Genomic DNA, 18,813 nt, shown 5'->3' with positions numbered 1-18,813 from the left:
TCAGTAACCACAAATATTTCGCGCACGCGCATTTCAACTACCGTGAAAGAAAACCGCAAACATTTCTCGCTAGTGTGGACAGATGCACTAAACTGTACCGGTATGCTTTGTATCGATACAGTTATACCACTATCGTACCGGTGTATATATGTGAACACAGCATATATAGCGAGTTCGCCATTTTGCAGTGCTGTCCGAATGTACCGTACGGTGAGAATTATTACACCTATGCCGCAGACACAAAGTCCTTTGTATTGATTAATGTGGGAAAGACACTCAGTATAATATGTATTTATCACAAAAATACAGGCGTGTATTTATTATTTTGAAAACCCACCAGCCGACTGATCTGGCACGTTTTAATTGCGCGACAGTAATGATGTAAATAACGGCGCGGCGGAGTAGTGTCAGTGTTTTTTCATTCTACCAATGAGCTCACTATATAGTCCTCTATATAGAATTCCCTGGGAGTAGTGAGCGAGTGAGTGATTGATTTTGGACACAGCTCATGTTCTATCATGAAAACCTGTTCTGTCGGCGCACCTTCCCCGCAGGGGTTCCTCCGTCTACGTCATTTCTGGTTTGCGCCATTCTCGGTGGAAGGGAATTCCAGGCATCGCTTCGTGACGGGAGGTTTAAATGTTTTATTTTGTTGCGTTTTCATCTCCACGCCTCGCGGTTACATCGAAAATTGAAAGTTTGTGTCAAAATCTATAAAATGACACCGAGGAAACCTGTTCGTGTCAGTATCGCTTTAACCCATGTCTGAATGAATAGTTCACCTTTCAAAGGAAAACAGTCGTCTTGTTCATTTTTTTTTTTTAAGGCAAATTACAGGAAGTCTGATGATGTTTAAGATGACTTATGGTCTGCATTTATGCTCTTGGAATCTGAAAACAACATTTCAAACATGGAAACAAAAAAAAGCACCTTTTTTTTAATATCTAGCTGTTAAAAAGCCTGTTAATCATTTTTGTTCATAGACACACATCAATTTTTAATGAGCCTTGTTGTTGGAAAGAGGTCTTTGAACCCGGAGTGGAATTAAAAACTCAAGTCATCATGTCTTATGCTGTGTTCACATATATACCGGTACAATAGTGGTATAACTGTATCGATACGAAGTATAGCGGTAAAGTTTAGTGCGTCTGTCCACACTAGCGAGAAATGTTTGTGGTTTTCTTTCACGGTAGTTGAAATGCGCGTGCGCGAAATGTTTCCGTGGTTACCGAGTAACTTCCTTCCGAGAATATGGCGGATGAAACAACGTGTGTGCGCTTTTTGTTGTCAATGTACAGTCTATTTCTGGTGGTCATTTATTCAGTCGAATTGTATAAAACGCACGAGGCAGTTGAGAAAGAAACAAAGAAAATTAATCTCCCTTTCTTTGCTCCATGTAGCTCCACGGTCGTTTCGTTTGCGCATGCGCATTATATTTGTATCGATACAGAACCGCTTCATCTGTCCACACTACAGCGAAGTGCTACAGTACTGATACTGTACCGGTACAAAACCCATACATTTGTGGGTTTCGTACCGATACAGTTATACCGCTACAGTACCGGTATAGTTGCTAGTGTGGACAGGGGTTGTGGTACAAAAGTAGTATCGTATCGGTACAAAATCCCTAGTGTGGACAGGGTATTAAAGGAACAGTCCACCGTACTTCCATAATGAAATATGCTCTTATCTGAATTGAGACGAGCTGCTCCGTACCTCTCCAAGCTTTGCGCGACCTCCCAGTCAGTCAGACGCAGTCAGACGTGCTGTCACTCCTGTTAGCAATGTAGCTAGGCTCAGCATGGCCAATGGTATTTTTTGGGGCTGTAGTTAGATGCGACCAAACTCTTCCGCGTTTTTCCTGTTTACATAGGTTTATATGCCCAGTGATATGAAACAAGTTCAGTTACACAAATTGAAACGCAGTGATTTTCTATGCTATGGAAAGTCCGCACTATAATGACAGGCGTACTAACACCTTCTGCGCGCTTCGGCAGCGCATTGATATCTGAGCTCCGTATCGATGCGCTGTCGAAGCGCGCAGAAGGTGTTAGTACGCCTGTCATTATAGTGCGGACTTTCCATAGCATAGAAAATCGCCACGTTTCATATCACTGGTCATATAAACCTATGTAAACAGGAAAAACGCGGAAGAGTTTGGTCGCATCTAACTACAGCCCCAAAAAATACCATTGGCCATGCTGAGCCTAGCTACATTGCTAACAGGAGTGACAGCGCGTCTGACTGCGTCTGACTGACTGGGAGGTCGCGCAAAGCTCGGAGAGGTACGGAGCAGCTCGTCTCAATTCAGATAAGAGCATATTTCATTATGGAAGTACGGTGGACTGTTCCTTTAAGTTCCTTTATGTTCCTTTAAATTGCGCCATTTCAGGTAAAAAAAAAAAAGCAGAACAAAAAAACAACATATGAATCTTTTCTCTGGAGCTCTGTCTGTCTTTGCAGGACATTTCCCTTTTGAGTCTGGTTCCTCTCGAGGTTTCTTCCTCATGTCGTCTGAGGGAGTTTTCCTTGCCACCGTCGCCACAGGCGTGCTCATTGGGGATAGATTAGGGACAAAATTAGCTCATGTTTTAAGTCGTTCAAATTCCGTAAAGCTGCTTTGCGACAATTTTTATTGTTAAAAGCGCTATACAAATAAACTTGACATTAACATGTCCCACCTCATCAATAAAGATACAGTGAATTTTTATATTATATATTAGGGTGCATCAGTTGCCCTCCCTTTCATAAAATCTGATGCATTTTTGTTTGGGTGTTCCTTTTCACCAATAAAAGACATCCTGTAAAATTTTTTGACCATATTCAAAAGTCTAATGGTGGCACCATGAGGTTCATTTTTTGCCAAAAAACGCTTATTTTATGTTTTCACGTAAGGTTCGAATCACAATGTTGGACTCCATTTATTGATTTCTTGTGAGCCAGAGATCATGTTAAGAACCTTTGCAAGGGATTGAGAAGCATTAATGTGATTCATAATACATTTGGATTGTTTAAAAGTAGTTGAACAATGATTCAGTGAACAGCTAAAACTCAAACTGTGCTTGATAATATATTTAAAATACCGGTATGCACTAAAAATGTGTATCTAAGATATTTGGTATACTCTATAAGGTGCCATAATGTTTCATGAAAAGTGATTGAAATTTTGTCATAAAAGTCATAAAATAGCAGCTTTTTCCATAACTTTGAGCTCCTGGTGCCACCATTAAACTTTTGAATTTTGTCAAAATATTTCACCCAGTGTGTTTTCTTACCAAAAGGAACATAAAAACAACAATGCATCATGATCGGAGGAACTTTTCATTTTTAAGGGGCAACTGATGCACCCTAATTAAAATATATATATATATATATATATATATATATATATATATATAAGTGATACCACGCTTATGGGTACTGAAATGGGGACATGAACTTATTCACCTAAAACCATTTCTTTTTTTACCATCAGGTCACAAAACATGTAATCTTTAATGAATGATATGTTAAAAGATAACTTTAATTTTCTGAGATGTAATAAAAACATATTTATATGCCAAAGTCAAGCCTATGAGTTCCAAAATGATGTCTGTTACATTACTTCTGTTACGATTGTCCATCTCGCGTCTGTTACAAATTAATTACAATCTAGCTCTATACCATGTTAATCTTATTGAAAGAATGTGTATGTTTATTCTACTACACATGTTTATTAATTATATTTGCTAAAACATCACCTTCCTATGTTTCAAAAAGTAATTCTACATTGTTAAAATTGAGAATATATATGTCCACAACACTTCTGTTACGTTCTGACTTTGGCATATAAATATGTTTTTATTACATCTCAGAAAATTAAAGTTATCTTTTAACATATCATTCATTAAAGATTACATGTTTTGTGACCTGATGGTAAAAAAAGAAATGGTTTTAGGTGAATTTTTAAAAATAAGTTCATGTCCCCATTTCAGTACCCATAAGCGTGGAATCACTCATATATTAGTGCTGTCAAGCGATTAAAATATTTAATCGCGATTAATGTCGCGACTGTCATAGTTAACTCGCAATTAATCGCAATTTAATCGCACATTTTTGTCACATGAAAAACCATTGTAATTCTCTTATCAGCATAAAAAAGTGAATGGGCTTGCTTTGTACCAAGGTTTTTTTTTTATTTTTTTTTATTGCAGAGCATAACACGTCTTGTCACAGCCACTGACATCCATAACTTCCATATTAGATGAGAAAACCAAGGGATGAAAAATAAAGTGCATATCACTGTGAAAGTAAAAAAAGTTTTATTTTACTCTTCATTAGTTTCTTTTGAAGAGAAGTATTTGCCATAAAAGATTAAAAACAGATAACAAAAATAAAAACGTTCATCATAGTGTGGCGCTGTATTATCTAATTCTCACTGCTTATAACTCTACACCTACCCGGTGGAGATGAGCTGGGAGACTGCAGACTGAAGGAACAGTATTGAAAAGTATTTTTCCAGTCTCCCCTGTGAAAGGTAATCCCATGTGATCGCGTTTGGACGGTAAACCTGTTGGTATAGTTAAACGCAGCACATGAATGAGGCATCTTTATTCTCGGCTACTGTCTAGACGCTATACCGGAGACGGTTGAAGAATCTCCACTTTGCCCCATCCAATATGGCGGCGAGGATGTTTATATGTCTATGCCTTTCTCCATCACTCACACTAGTGGTGTGTCGTTCACGAACGAACCGTTCTTTTTGAACGAGTCTTCGAAGTGAACGACTAGAACTAGTTTGCGCTGCCTCTCGTTCTCGGTCGTTCGCGAATCAGCAGTCTCTGCTCGCTGGCAGCAGGGCGGTCGCTGAATCTCGGTCGTTGGCGAATCAGCAGGATCTGTTCAGTAGCAGAAGGGCGTCCAACTTGCATTTTGATCTGTGCAGAGCAGCGCCACTTTACTTCTTTAAGGGCTATCTGAGCCCTATTATCAGAGCGTTGACACATGCCAGGTCTTTAGTTTACAATTTAGAGCTCTCACTCAGCAATACATTTCAGTTCACAGCGAACGAGCTCAGCAGTTCGCGAACGAACGAACAGCCAGCAGCCAGCCTGCCTGCTGCCATACTGGGCTGGGCGCATAGCAACGGTTTCCATGACTGTGATAAACAATGAAGAACGTGGCTCTGGAGATCACGGCATACTGTGTTCGTTTTTTTAATGTTAATGCAATTTGTAATAAAGTGGTTTGTTCTTTGTAATGAGCGTTGCTGTTGAATATGAGCAAAATGGGTGTTACTTAATGGGTTTGAACAACTGCATGAAACAGTCTGCATCTATCGTAGTTGGCTTTACTTTATTTCCCTTGCCTACTGGGAGATACCATTATCAGAAAGTTCGCACCACTATGGGGGCGGGGGGCATGCATGTCTATTACAATTTAATAATAATACTTAAAAAAAGAGAGAATAAAATACAGCGGGCTGCCACTACTTATTTATTCAGAACTAGCATTTGTATTCATTTTTTCAGCAACACCACCACCTCTCTCGTTGTTGACAGAGTAGTTGTGCCGCTTTGGTGTGACGTCATCAAAATGAACGAGTGAACGAACTGAACGAACGAATTTCTTTGCTGAACTGACCGACATGAACGAACTGGCGGAAATGAATCGCCATGTCCCACTAATAACTCACACGTACTCTTATTGAAGCAGCGCGCGACAAGCCTCAACAGGAACTACGGGCGACTCGCAGGGCCAAATTAGAATTTGCATTAACGGCACTATTTTTTTTTAATCACGTTAAATTGAGATCGCGTTAACGTGTTATCGCGTTAACTTTGACAGCACTTTTTATTTATATATATATATATATTTTATTATTTTGCCAAGCAGGTTGTATTTTTATTTTTCCCCTATCAGGTTTTTTTTTTTTTTTTTTTGTGTGTGCACCTACACTGACTGACTATGGTCACAATCCAATCAGCAACCTTCACGCGATCCTCTTAGGACGAGGCCCGCGTTGCCTGGGTAACTCCACAAGTACCTTCGACTGGTAGGACATCCTCCTTTCACTTCACTATCTTTCTTTTGTGCATGGTAGAGCCTTGTCCCTTTTGAAATATAACACCCACCCCCCCCCCCCCCCCCCCCCCCCTTCCCCTTTTATGGCTGCTCCAGCAGTTGCAGGGTTAATGTTTGGGCAGCAGCAGTTGGAGGAGGGAGAGAACGAGAGACGAGAAGAGAAGTGGGGGGTGCGGGCGGGCAGGCAGGCGGCCCACAGCTGTCGTAGTGCACTTGGGTTTGTACAGATAGGACGCCTGCTTCACTCTCCCTGGAACAATGGGAAAACACGGGGACCACCGCAGCCAGCCTGGAGACGCTTAACCAGGTTTCAGAATGAGGCAGAGACACGTATAGGGAAGGTCTACAGAGGGCCATGTCTAATATGACGTTGACGTTGCAAGGGCAGGTTCTGTTTCTCTGTCTCATTTGTCCTACTTGGCCTGTCCTCAGGTTCCTAGGATGATCTGACTAGATGTGCAGGTATAGTAAACTTTAGCAGGGGCTTAAAGATTTGTTTTTCCTGTTCTCTTATAAAGGCTTTTTTTTTTTGTATTTTAGAAACATTAAATGTAAACAAATTGTTTTCTTTGTCCTAAAATTAGCTAAAGTAAAACAAGGTAGTTGGATATTTATTTAAAAAAAAGAAAAAGTTTGCGTTAACGAGAAGCATTATTAAAATGTTTCAGTTGCTTTTGTGAAACCTTTTGATTGAATGAAGTGAAAAGTGCCAACATCCGCGTCGAGCTTTTCAGTGTTAAAGGCTTGAAGCCGCACGTCATTTCCATACAATCAGCTGTCAGTTTAATTCTTTCTGAATTGCTCAGTGTGCAGGACAGAAGTAACAGTTCATCAGTTTGTGGACCATCCAGTGCTTTTGGCAAGACCGAGAACCTGCCTCATCCAAAACCGGCGCCATTCACAGTCAGGCGGCAGCAAATTAGCAGCTTAATTCACACCTCACCTTCAGCTGCTTTCATAGTTTCTTTCCGCATGTTCTCAACCGCCCTTGAAAGAACGAGGCGTCCCGGTTATTTGTCTTCCCTGCTGTGCGTTTTGGTAATTTCGAGGTCTTTGAAGCAGACCCAAATGGGGGATTTAAAAGATGTGCTTTTGAGAAGCGAGATGTGCTGCACTGTGAAGGACAGTCTGCGTTTCTGTGGCTGCAGAGTAGACTTGCTTTTATCTCACTTTAGCACTCGGGATGAGGGCAGAACAGTGAGTGGGTCAGGGAGTGCATTCATTTTAGGCCCGTCACGGATGCATTAGCCCACCGTTAAGTGGATAATGCGATCTCGAAAATGGCAATTTTGATTGAACTGCATTATTGAAGGTGTTCTAAATTTGATGCACAGATCCAGAATCTCGCACTACAGAGACCGGGTCTGTCCCCAGATTAGTGCACATCAGAAAGAAAAATTAATGCTCCCCAGGGGGACTGACGCAAGGCTTTTATGTTTGTTTTTCTCCTCAGATGGAAATGAGCAGCTGACACCTCTCGGCTAATTCTTTTCATTCTATGCATATGAGGGCTATCAAGTCCCTCTTCTGGGGCAGTTGATCATTTTATAAGATCACGCATCACCCAAAAATAGGATCAATAATTTTGTGACGCTTGGTGTCGCAGGGCTTTGTGCAGGGTGTGAATAATCAGAGACTGCCTCGGCAGACGGGGATGGGTTTGGTTCTTAATAACCCCTGGAGTGTGGGGGATGGAGGCGAGGTTTGGGGATCCCAGAGCCCCAATTCTGTATGATTTGCCTTCTTCATGGTTTTATTTCACCCCTCCCAGTACTAGCTATTTTTCTCTCCCCTTGACACAGAATTTTTGCATTAATTAAGACTGTACTGTCTGCCCTTAACAAAAGAAAAGGCATTTATATCCAATTATATACACGCCCTTGTATTCCAGTACACTGTCCACATGTGAAACGATATTTAAGCCTATGTAGCATGGAAAATAAATACCCAATTGTGCTGATATTGTCTGTTGAGGCTTATAGATGAGTAGACCAAATCGAATTTTCTAATCTGATCTGTTTTAATCACGAAGCAGTAATTTTACAGGACAGCGTTCTGTCCTTTATGCTCCTCTTTGTTTAGTACGTTCTCTTGTTTGGACCAAGGATTGTGGCCGGATGTTGTTTTAGAATATAGCCTGACAGGATCATTAAAACTGTATTACGAATGCGTTGCATGCTTTTAAATGTTCCACAGTGTCCAGATGGACCTTGAGCTTTGCTGCTTGTGGTCTTTTTACTGGGAGGGGGAATAAAATCAGTATTCTCTGCCATGTTAATCCTGAAACTCCACCATCCTCGATTCCATCTTGAATATGCTTTTTATAAACCAGCACCAGTCCCCCTTCGAAATCGTCTCGGCAAATATGCCAACGTTCAGACATGTTGCATCCTCTACGTTGTCAGATGAAAGCTTGGTTCTGTTTGATGTCTCCAAAAACAAAGACTCGCCTTCAGTTTTTGAGACTGCCACGCTTTAGAGTCTGGTGTGTTGAGAGAAGCTCTGGTTTCCAGCATTAGTCATGTTCAAGAGACTATCCTCTGGCCATCATGCCAACCCGGTGACTCAGAAACAAGGGGAAATCAGGGGAAACGAAAGTCCGGCCATTTCTCTGCGTTCCAGATACTGTACAACAATCGACTATTCAGTTCAGTTCAATTCAGTTTTATTTGTATGACGCTTTTAATAATAGACCTTGCCACAAAGCAGATTTACAGAAATCCGGATGTAGATTTTAGATCCTCAGTGAGGAAGCCAGAGGTGACCGTGGAGTAGAACAACTCCCAAGATGACATGAGGAAGAAACCTTGAGAGGAACCAGACTCTAAAGGGAACTATGCTGGGTGACACCGGATAGTACGCATATAAATCATTACAGGTGTAGAGGAGTAAAGAGAAACTGTACTAAAGGATGTTCTTTATGAGTTCTGGGATGAGCACAGGACAGTCTTTATGATTACTGCAGCAGCTCTTAGGAACAAGGTGAGATAATCCACTCGAGCAAGTATGAGACTTGGGGATAAATGTTTTTGGAAGTGCCGACTTTTAGGGCTTCCATTGTAGACCATCCAGAACAGCAGGAGGAGGCGATTTCAAAAGTGCAGAACAGTAGTCTCTGTGCAGCGAATGTGCTGTACAGATTAGTGAGCATGGGGGCCCTGTTAAGGCCACGGCACAATGTTTTATTGCTAGGTTTATTACTTGGTATATAGTAGGATTATGTGCTAGGAGCTTGCTAGCCCTGCCAAGAATCTTGTTAGCATGGAGCCTATAGTCCTCCCTTTGTTTGCACTAGGAATCTCCTCTCCCTCTTGTCACCAGAGGTGTACTTGTTCGAGCTAGTTCTATTTGAGCGTGTTTAACTGCCAACTGTGAACTTTTTCACGTTGGCGCAGGTGTGTTCAGAAGGCTCTATAGACCTATTCGGAGCACAAAGGTAATGTTCAGAGCTAGAAGAAAACCGATGCTAATCTCATTTAAGCCAGACAAGAGGAGATTGACCTGCTTTTCCTGTTGGTTGAAAGTGACCAAAGACTGAAGGTGTTTTTGTAAGGATTGTAGGTGAACACACTCACCATCAAGACATCAGTTGACTGGGCCCCAACCATACATACCGTATATGCACAATTCTGAAGACATAGTGGGTTATGTTTTTTGGTTTTTTGAAAACACCCACCAAGATTGAGAAATTTAAAACTCTGGTGTTTTTTTTTTTTTTTTTTAAATCCCCATTGTATCCTAAATATGGTCTCTGCCAATTCCAGCCACCTGTCCCCTATCTTATGGCAGTTAACAACCAGGGAGGGTTGAGTCTAGCACAGTGTTTTCCAAGACATGTGAAGCCAGCCAACCACATCTTTTCCGAACAAGGCAGCGTAACGCACTCAAAGGAAAGCTCTATCCACCTACTTCCGAATACACGTTGCAAAAAAACTGAAAACTGAATTTGAAGAGGGCGGCACGGTGGTGTAGTGGTTAGTGCTGTCGCCTCACAGCAAGAAGGTCCGGGTTCGAGCCCCGTGGCCGGTGAGGGCCTTTCTGTGCGGAGTTTGCATGTTCTCCCCGTGTCCGCGTGGGTTTCCTCCGGGTGCTCCGGTTTCCCCCACAGTCCAAAGACATGCAGGTTAGGTTAACTGGTGACTCTAAATTGACCGTAGGTGTGAATGGTTGTCTGTGTCTATCAGTGCGTTTACATGCACATAGAGAAAATCGAATTTCTGCCATTGCTCGACTGAAATCGAAGTTCTAAATGCCATGGAAACACCTTAGCTAGGCTGAAATCGAACCGAACTTGATTTCTCGTAATCGAGCTATGCGACCTAGATTATGCGATTTTTGCCGAGCTACTTAGTCGAGCTACTTACTTCAGCACTGCCCCTTCCGGAAGTGACGAGTGACGAGACCACAAGCGGGAAACACAACAGCCTCGGTCGGCATGACAACGAATCATGACAACGGCATGAATCTCTTCTTTTTGTGGCATTGTTTGCACTGTTAAAATTTAGCTCACTTACTGTATCACCAAATACATCTGTACAGCTGTTGCATAGCTATGAATTGTGTACATAAACAAGTCATTGTGTGTGTGTGTGTGTGTGTGTGTATATATATATATATATATATATATATATATATATATATATATATATATATATATATATCACACACACACACAATGTCCAACATCTGAAGAATGTCAATAAAAACAAAACAATTGAACTTTTTTGTGTGTTTATTAAGACACAAGTTAAATTGTAAGCAAAAAAAAATATTTTTTGTAAGCAAAAAATGGGACTTTAGAAAAATATACAATTGTGCAAAATAAGTTGTCTTACAAAACAGTGGTCTGCGCAGGACAGTTTGTAGCCATACAGTCTGTTAGAGCAAGCCTAACAGCTTGAGCACGGAACTTGTGAACACAGAACTGCCAGTGTTGCCAGATTGGGCAGTTTTAAGTGTATTTTGGCGGATTTGAACGTGTTTTGGGCTTGAAAACGTCAGCAGTATCTGGCAACACCGCTGATAACTTTGTTTATACTCTTGAATAGCTCTTCTTCATGACGACAACCGGAAGTGTACCAACACGATGGGGCGTGTAGCGCCACCTGTGGCTCGGGTGCACAATGTACCTCACACAATAGCTCGATTTCCTTGTGTGCATGTAGGATTGGATTTCTCTGGCACCCCTGCTGGGACCCTTAGCTCGATTACCGACAGCAGCTCGATTTGGATGTGCATGTAAACGCACTGTATGCGTCAGCCCTGTGATGACCTGGCGACTTGTCCAGGGTGTACCCCGCCTTTCGCCCATAGTCAGCTGGGATAGGCTCCAGCTTGCCTGCTACCCTGTAGAACAGGATAAGGCGGCTAGAGATAATGAGATGAGATGAATTTGAGGAGAAAATTCCTGAATACTAGTGAAATTTTCTTGCTGCATGGACAGATAATTTTACTTGACAAGACATCTTGGAATAAGTTGGTTACAACCTAGAAGTAGTTTTAATAACCTCAGAGTTGGTGTCTTGTATTCTTCTACACTGCAAAAATGATATTCTAACTTAAGATATCTTGAATAAAGTTGAAACGATCTAGCATTTCCTATTAGAAGAATACAAGACACCAACTCTGAGATCATTAAAACTAGTTATAGGTTGTAACCAACTTATTCCAAGATGTCTTGTCAAGTAAAATGATCTGTCCACGCAGCAAGAAAATTTCACTAGTATTTAGGAATTTTCTCCTCAAATTCAGTTTTGAGTTTTTTGCAGTGCCTGAGCTGACAGATGCCCATGATTGGCTAGTATTGCTGTGATTGACAAGGAGAGACGGTCTGCCATTCCATTCCCGAAAGCGCACAGGCAATTTTGCTCTCTTGTATCCCTTTTTGACTAACAGAGAACGGGTTTTTGAACCGGTTCTGTTCAGGATTCTTTGAACCTTGTTGCCAGCTAACGAATCGACCTACATTTTCACCAGTTTAGAGCAGATCCATTGTTATCAAGAATGTGTCATGAACAGTATTGCACAATCCACAACAGGAGTAAACATTAGTAGCAACATGGCGCCGTGCATTGATTTGATCACCTCTGAGTGTTTGTTCTGTTATTGCAGGTATTTGTTTTCAGTCCATTTTTTTTTTTCTGAAGATGTATCCTTTTCCATTGCGTTCTCCATTACTACGCTCCACTTCCTCTCCAATCTAATGACACACTGTCACAGTTTGTGCTGGAAAAAACAGCTATGTTTCAATTCCAGCTGGGAATCAACTTTTCAGGTTCTGAACCGATTTATTTTTGGTCAAAATGCTCTGAACAGTCAAAAAAGGTTGGTTGGTGAGCGAATCAGAATGGAGCCAATTCCTGGCCATCGATGGCTGTGGCATCACAAGGATTCAAACTCGCCGTCTCTACTGTAGATGATCGGGCAATAGTTACACCACCTGGGGGCTCTTCACTGTTTTTGTGTTGAGCGGAAAAACGTATGTTTTTGAAAACACTTTTGTCATGGCGGCGGCACGGTGGTGTAGTGGTTAGCGCTGTCGCCTCACAGCAAGAAGGTCCGGGTTCGAGCCCCGTGGCCGGCGAGGGCCTTTCTGTGTGGAGTTTGCATGTTCTCCCCGTGTCCGCGTGGGTTTCCCCCACAGTCCAAAGACATGCAGGTTAGGTTAACTGGTGACTCTAAGGCTACATCCACACAACAACGGCAACGAGATTTAAAAAAAAAAATATCGCGTCCACATGGGCAACGGATCAGTAAAATATCAGGTACATATGGCAACGCAACGCTTGCTGAAAACGATGCAATACACATGCCACACCTCTAGGGGCGCTGTAAGACGGTCCCATCGGAGACACCACAACAATAGAAAAGTAAGGACGCATGCGCATAAACTATTATGCGTGAGACTTCATATTAGTCACAAAGTCAGAAAAATCTGTTCGTAAAATTACGTTATAATGACCAAATACAATGAAAAGTATTTTTCCAGTCTCACCTGTGAAAGGTAATCCCATGTGATCTCGTTCGGACGGCAAACCTGTTGGTACAGTTAAACGCAGCACATGAACGAGGCATCTTTATTCTCCGCTTTGCCCCATCCAATATGGCGGCGAGGATGACGTATGATTCTACGCGGAAGGCGGCGTCTTTAATGGTCCGGAATAAATTGAATGCTACACGTTGATGGATTAATTTGTTCTTCTACGCCCTTTTTGAGGAATGTATTGTAGGACTTAAACCAACATCTGAAGAGGTGAGATCGCTCCTTTTTTTTTTTTTCCCTATTTTTGCTGGCGGGATTGACTCTGCCCTAAGGGCTATTCTCTCTCTCTCACTTTGCACCATTACACAATAAATATTCACAGTGAAAATATTTTGTAAGCGCGTTTCATGAACCAAGTTATAGGATTTGTTGACAACTCGCATCGAGTTCGTTACACTTCTACCTGGCGTGAAGCACATGTGGTTGTGACGTCATCGTAAACAAATCGTTCTACTCATCCAGACGACTTCGCAATGGTGCTGTTGCCAGATCTTTCCACTCTGGAACCCGTTCTCAAAAGATTTCGTTTTGGGGCACCCAAAACGCCGGTGCCGTGTGGACGCCAGGCCGAAACGATAAACAATTTTATCAGATTCACCTGAATCCGTTGCCCTGTGGACAGGGCCTGAATTGACCGTAGGTGTGAATGTGAGTGTGAATGGTTGTCTGTGTCAGCCCTGTGATGACCTGGCGACTTGTCCAGGGTGTACCCCGCCTTTCGCCCGTAGTCAGCTGGGATAGACTCCAGCTTGCCCGCGACCCTGTAGAACAGGATAAAGCGGCTAGAGATAATGAGATGAGATGATGTCATAGCACGGACCTGAACACACGCATTGTGATTTTGTTTGTGTTATGAATCTGTTGGGAGGTTTATCATTTGCTCCTAAGCAGGTTGTTAGTTTGTCATCTGTAATTTAGTTAAAATATTTTTGTCAGTTTTCACGTGTTTGGCCAACCGCAACCCTGACCAAGATAAAGCAGTTACTGAAGATGAATGAATGAACAAACTTTCAACCATGTTGGTGTTTTACCACATTTCCTCTTTTCTACCGTTCAAAATGCATGCTCTTAATTCGATGTAACAGTTTTCGACATAACCCAAACTTGATTTGGCAGCTTTCATGTGGATGGAGATATTTTCAAAAACAATGTTCACGTGGATGTGAATATTATTATTATTATTATTATTATTATTTTTTTTTTTTTTTTTTGGAAGCTGGAGGGATTAAAAAAAACAAAACGTTTTCAAAAATATCCATGTATGTTTGAACAGTGCCTGAGACACGGTCGCATTCTTAACGGGCTAATCAAAGGGTGAGGCTTTTATAACCGCATTAAAATGCTGCTTTTCTGGTATTTCAGTGGTTAATGACATCTCTGGAACTGACATCATGCGTCATTTCGTAGTTTGACGGAAACGTTCAGCTGCCTTTTTTTTTTGTTTGTTTGTTGATATTACCCTGGAAGTATATCTAGTAGTTCTGGGAAATTCTGTAATTAAACTCCACAAATTGCTGTATGTAGAATAATCTCTCAACCGAAACTTGAAATTAGACTATTTAGCCAGTGCCTCAGTGGGTTTGACTTACTCATGTGTTAATTTTGCGTTCCACGACAGTGATTCATAGATGAAAAGAAAAGATGAGCAAGCCATGACAGTCTCGCATGTGGCATCTCGGATAAACTGAGGATGGGCTTGATTTCCTGTGCAGACTGACCCCAAGGAGATCCGCTAGGGATTGAGGCATCTGATATACGTTTTCTGCATAAATCCAGAGTCGTGGTTTTCAGGAGTGGACAAATTTTATACATTTATTCGCGTTCCCACTGAGCAATGGCCTTTCTCAACCGCGTGTTGTGCAATTATACAAAATAAGCGAGTGCTTGAATGCTTGGTGACTTTTATGTAGCCAAGGCCTTTATCTGCTCTAAGTAATGTGTGGTGGTGATGAAGCATCAAGTTTGAGCCCTCAACTAAAATACAGAAAGTCTTTGGCTATCAGGTGTAGTGTTCTTGTCGTATGTTAAAATGGATTATTTGAATCCCACTTTCACTCGATGAAGTTTAGAAATACGAGATGAGATTACATTACATTATATTTACATTTTACCGAATTGGCTCAGGCGGGGCGGCACGGTGGTGTAGTGGTTAGCGCTGTCGCCTCACAGCAAGAAGGTCCGGGTTCGAGCCCCGTGGCCGGCGAGGGCCTTTCTGTGTGGAGTTTGCATGTTCTCCCCGTGTCCGCGTGGGTTTCCTCCGGGTGCTCCGGTTTCCCCCACAGTCCAAAGACATGCAGGTTAGGTTAACTGGTGACTCTAAATGTGAGTGTGAATGGTTGTCTGTGTCTATGTGTCAGCCCTGTGATGACCTGGCGACTTGTCCAGGGTGAACCCCGCCTTTCGCCCATAGCCAGCTGGGATAGGCTCCAGCTTGCCTGCGACCCTGTAGAACAGGATAAAGCGGCTAGAGGTAATGAGATGAGACTTGTGGCTCAGGCGGCACGGTGGTGTAGCGGTTAGCGCTGTCGCCTCACAGCAAGAAGGTCCTAGGTTCAAGCCCAGTGGCTGACAAGGGCCTTTCTGTGCGGAGTTTGCATGTTCTCCCCGTGTCCGCGTGGGTTTCCTCCGGGTGCTCCGGTTTCCCTCACAGTCCAAAGACATGCAGATTAGGTTAACTGGTGGCTCTAAATTGACCGTGAGTGTGAACGGTTGTTTGTCTCTGTATATCAGCCCTGCGATGACCTGGCGACTTGTCCAGGGTGTACCCCGCCTCTCGCCCATAGTCAGCTGGGATAGGCTCCAGCTCGCCTGCGACCCTGTACAGGATAAGTGGTTATGGATAATGGACGAATTGGCTCGTCTTCCTTCGATCCTGAAAGAAAAATACAACACCAAATAATACTTGATCTTCTTGTCCCGGGCTAGCGATTCCTGTTGTTGTTGTTGTTGTTGACGACTGCGTTCATTGTTTTAGTTTTATATCATACTTTGGAATTTACAGCTAATGATTTTGAATGATAGTTGAGTGCAGAGCCAAGCTCTTTTGCATTAAAGTTTATTGGTGTCAGGAGGTTTGGAAAAATCCCAAGCCTCAAACAAGCTGCATGCTTGTTTTGCACATGCTTATGTTTGGAGGTCTGCCTTTTTGTTTGTTTCTGATGAGAAGAAACAATGATACTAATGGCATCTTTACCTCCTATAATAACATCCAGCACACAATGGCATCTATATATCCTTTGCATTTAATCTATATAAAGAAGACCGTGTTCTGTGTACTTCTGGGCTTAGTACCTTATACCCAGCAAGCCATGTTTGTAGATTTAATACCTGGTGTATCTCAGTGCCTTAACGGTTCTGTGTAGCAAAGGCATTTTGGCTCTTGGTCAAAAGCAGATACAAAACAGCTCCAACCTTTCAGTCTGCCAGAGCAGAGGAGAAGGAAAAAAAAAAAGCGCTCAGGTTTGGGTGTTTTTTCAGCTTGTTGCTATATATAGTTCTTTGGTTGTGTGTAATGTTTGCACGGCTTTTTAAATGGATGGCTACTGAAAAGTGCCATAGTGTTATTCCAGCTGGTCTGATAAACCTGAATCTATTAGGTTTTGAAAAGATAAGTTTCCTGTGCGGGCGGTAGTGGTTAGCGCTGTCGCCTCACAGCGAGAAGGTCTGGGTTCGAGCCCCGTTGCCGGCGAGGGCGTTTCTGTGTGGAGTTTGCATGTTCTCCCCGTGTCCGCGTGGGTTTCCTCCAGGTGCTCCGGTTTCCCCCACAGTCCAAAGACATGCAGGTTAGGTTAACTGGTGACTCTAAATTGACCATAGGTGTGAATGTGAGTGTGAATGGTTGTCTGTGTCTATGGCCAAGTTTACATTAGACCGTATCTGTCTCATTTTCTTCGCGGATGCACTGTCCGTTTACATTAAAACGCCGGGAAACAGGAATCTGCCAGGGTCCACGTATTCAGTCCAGATCGTGTCTGGTCCGGTGCTGTGTAAACATTGAGAATACGCGGATACGCTGTGCTGAGCTCTAGCTGGCGTCGTCATTAGACAACGTCACTGTGACATCCACCTTCCTGATTCGCTGGCGTTGGTCATGTGACGCGACTGCTGAAAAACGGCGCGGACTTCCGCCTTGTATCACCTTTCATTAAAGAGTATAAAAGTATGAAAATACTGCAAATACTGATGCAAATACTGCCCATTGTGTAGTTATGATGGTCTTTAGGCTTGCCATCCTTCCACTTGCAAGTGGTAAGTGACTTGCGCACAGCGGCTCAGTCCCGAATCACTGCTCGTGCGCTTCACTTGCGCGCTCTGTGAGCTGCGCAGGGCCGGAGTGCGCACCCTCCAGAGGGCACTCGCTGTTCAGGGCGGAGTGATTTGGAGCGCAGCCGCTGAGGAGGAAGCGATGAGCCGCACTGACACATTTCAACTTGCGTGCCGAATTAGTCATGTGATTAGCGTATCTGTGTATTGGCGTTGCTGTGTGCACGCTAATCGTTTTTAAAAACGTTAATCTGATGATCCGCTGATACGGTCTAATGTAAACCCCACCTATGCGTCAGCCCTGTGATGACCTGGTGACTTGTCCAGGGTGTACCCCGCCTTTCGCCCATAGTCAGCTGGGATAGGCTCCAGCTTGCCTGCGACCCTGTAGAACAGGATAAAGCGGCTAGAGATAATGAGATGAGATGAGAGAAATGATTCCTCCAAACCCATTTTATTTAGTGTGGTAAGCTTTCAGTTGACTTTTTGTTGCTGTTTAAGTGTTAATATAGCAGATTCCACATTTTTATGTGACGTACAGCGTATCAAGTTAAAATCTGCGTGTTTGTCTGCCTTTAATGAAGCCAAATTGATCTGGATGGATGAGTGAAAGAATAACATTTTCAATTCTAGCAGCTAAAGTCCTCCTTATACACTGACCAGACACTTTAATAGGAACTTGTTCTTGATTCTAAGATTCCTGTTCTTGGCAGGCAGGAGCGGAACCCAATGTGAGCTTCCGCTGTTGCATGCTGAGATGCTTTTATGCTCACCACGGTTGTAAAGAGTGATTATATGTGTTGCCTGCGACCCTGTAGAACAGGATAAAGCGGCTAGAGATAATGAGATGAGATGAGTTTTCGGTGCATTCCGCATAGATCTCTTGCTGAAATCGAAGTGAACACACCACCCCATGCATACAGGTACATGATGCATCTAAAAATGCTTAAACTTCATTTACAAAGGTATCATGATGTGATAACTTGGTATGTTCCAATCTAGTAATGCAACTTATTATTGGGCTAAGCATTTCATTAACTGTTACTTCATTAATTAGTTTGCTCGTCTTTGCGTTTCAGCAAGCAGTTAGTAAAGGATGGGATGCCAAACACACACACACACTGACAAACTCGTTCACACCTAGAGGCAATTTAGAGTCATGGATCCACCTACTGGTGTGTTTTGGGAGCTGGGAGGAATCCAGAGAACGAAAAGGAGACCCTCAAGGAGGTTTGTGGAGAATATGTGATACTCCGAACAGACAGTAACTCCAACTCGGTGAGGCAGCAACGATGCCTGTTGTCCCACCTCAGATACTACGGTTACTGCTAAACATGTGTTCTGATCACTGTACTCTGCTCTGTGACCCCAGTGGACTTTTTTTTTTTTTAATTTAATATAAGAGGCGGGTCCATTTAAACCAATTTACTGCAAGCACAACCACG

The 18,813-nt window shown here is 42.7% G+C and overlaps 1 protein-coding gene across 4 annotated transcripts in view; it reads left to right on the top strand.

The window, feature by feature from the left end:
• Positions 1-18,813, top strand: part of nckap5l (NCK-associated protein 5-like) — a 59,441-nt gene that overhangs the window by 22,389 nt on the left and 18,239 nt on the right. The window contains exon 1 of one of the 4 annotated variants that reach the window (XM_060937512.1): positions 5,932-6,034. The exons of 2 other annotated variants lie outside the window; for them this stretch is intronic. The gene's annotated coding sequence lies outside the window, so the exon portion shown is untranslated. Of the gene's footprint in view, positions 1-5,931; positions 6,035-6,316; positions 6,526-18,813 lie in introns of those variants that run through there. One more of the 4 variants, XM_060937513.1, reaches the window with a different exon arrangement.

The sequence above is a fragment of the Neoarius graeffei genome, chromosome 13 (genome assembly GCF_027579695.1).
Source record: "Neoarius graeffei isolate fNeoGra1 chromosome 13, fNeoGra1.pri, whole genome shotgun sequence".
Lineage (NCBI taxonomy): Eukaryota > Metazoa > Chordata > Actinopteri > Siluriformes > Ariidae > Neoarius > Neoarius graeffei.
The sequence above is the reverse complement of the archived record's forward strand: the minus strand, read 5'-3'. Positions and strand labels throughout refer to the sequence as shown.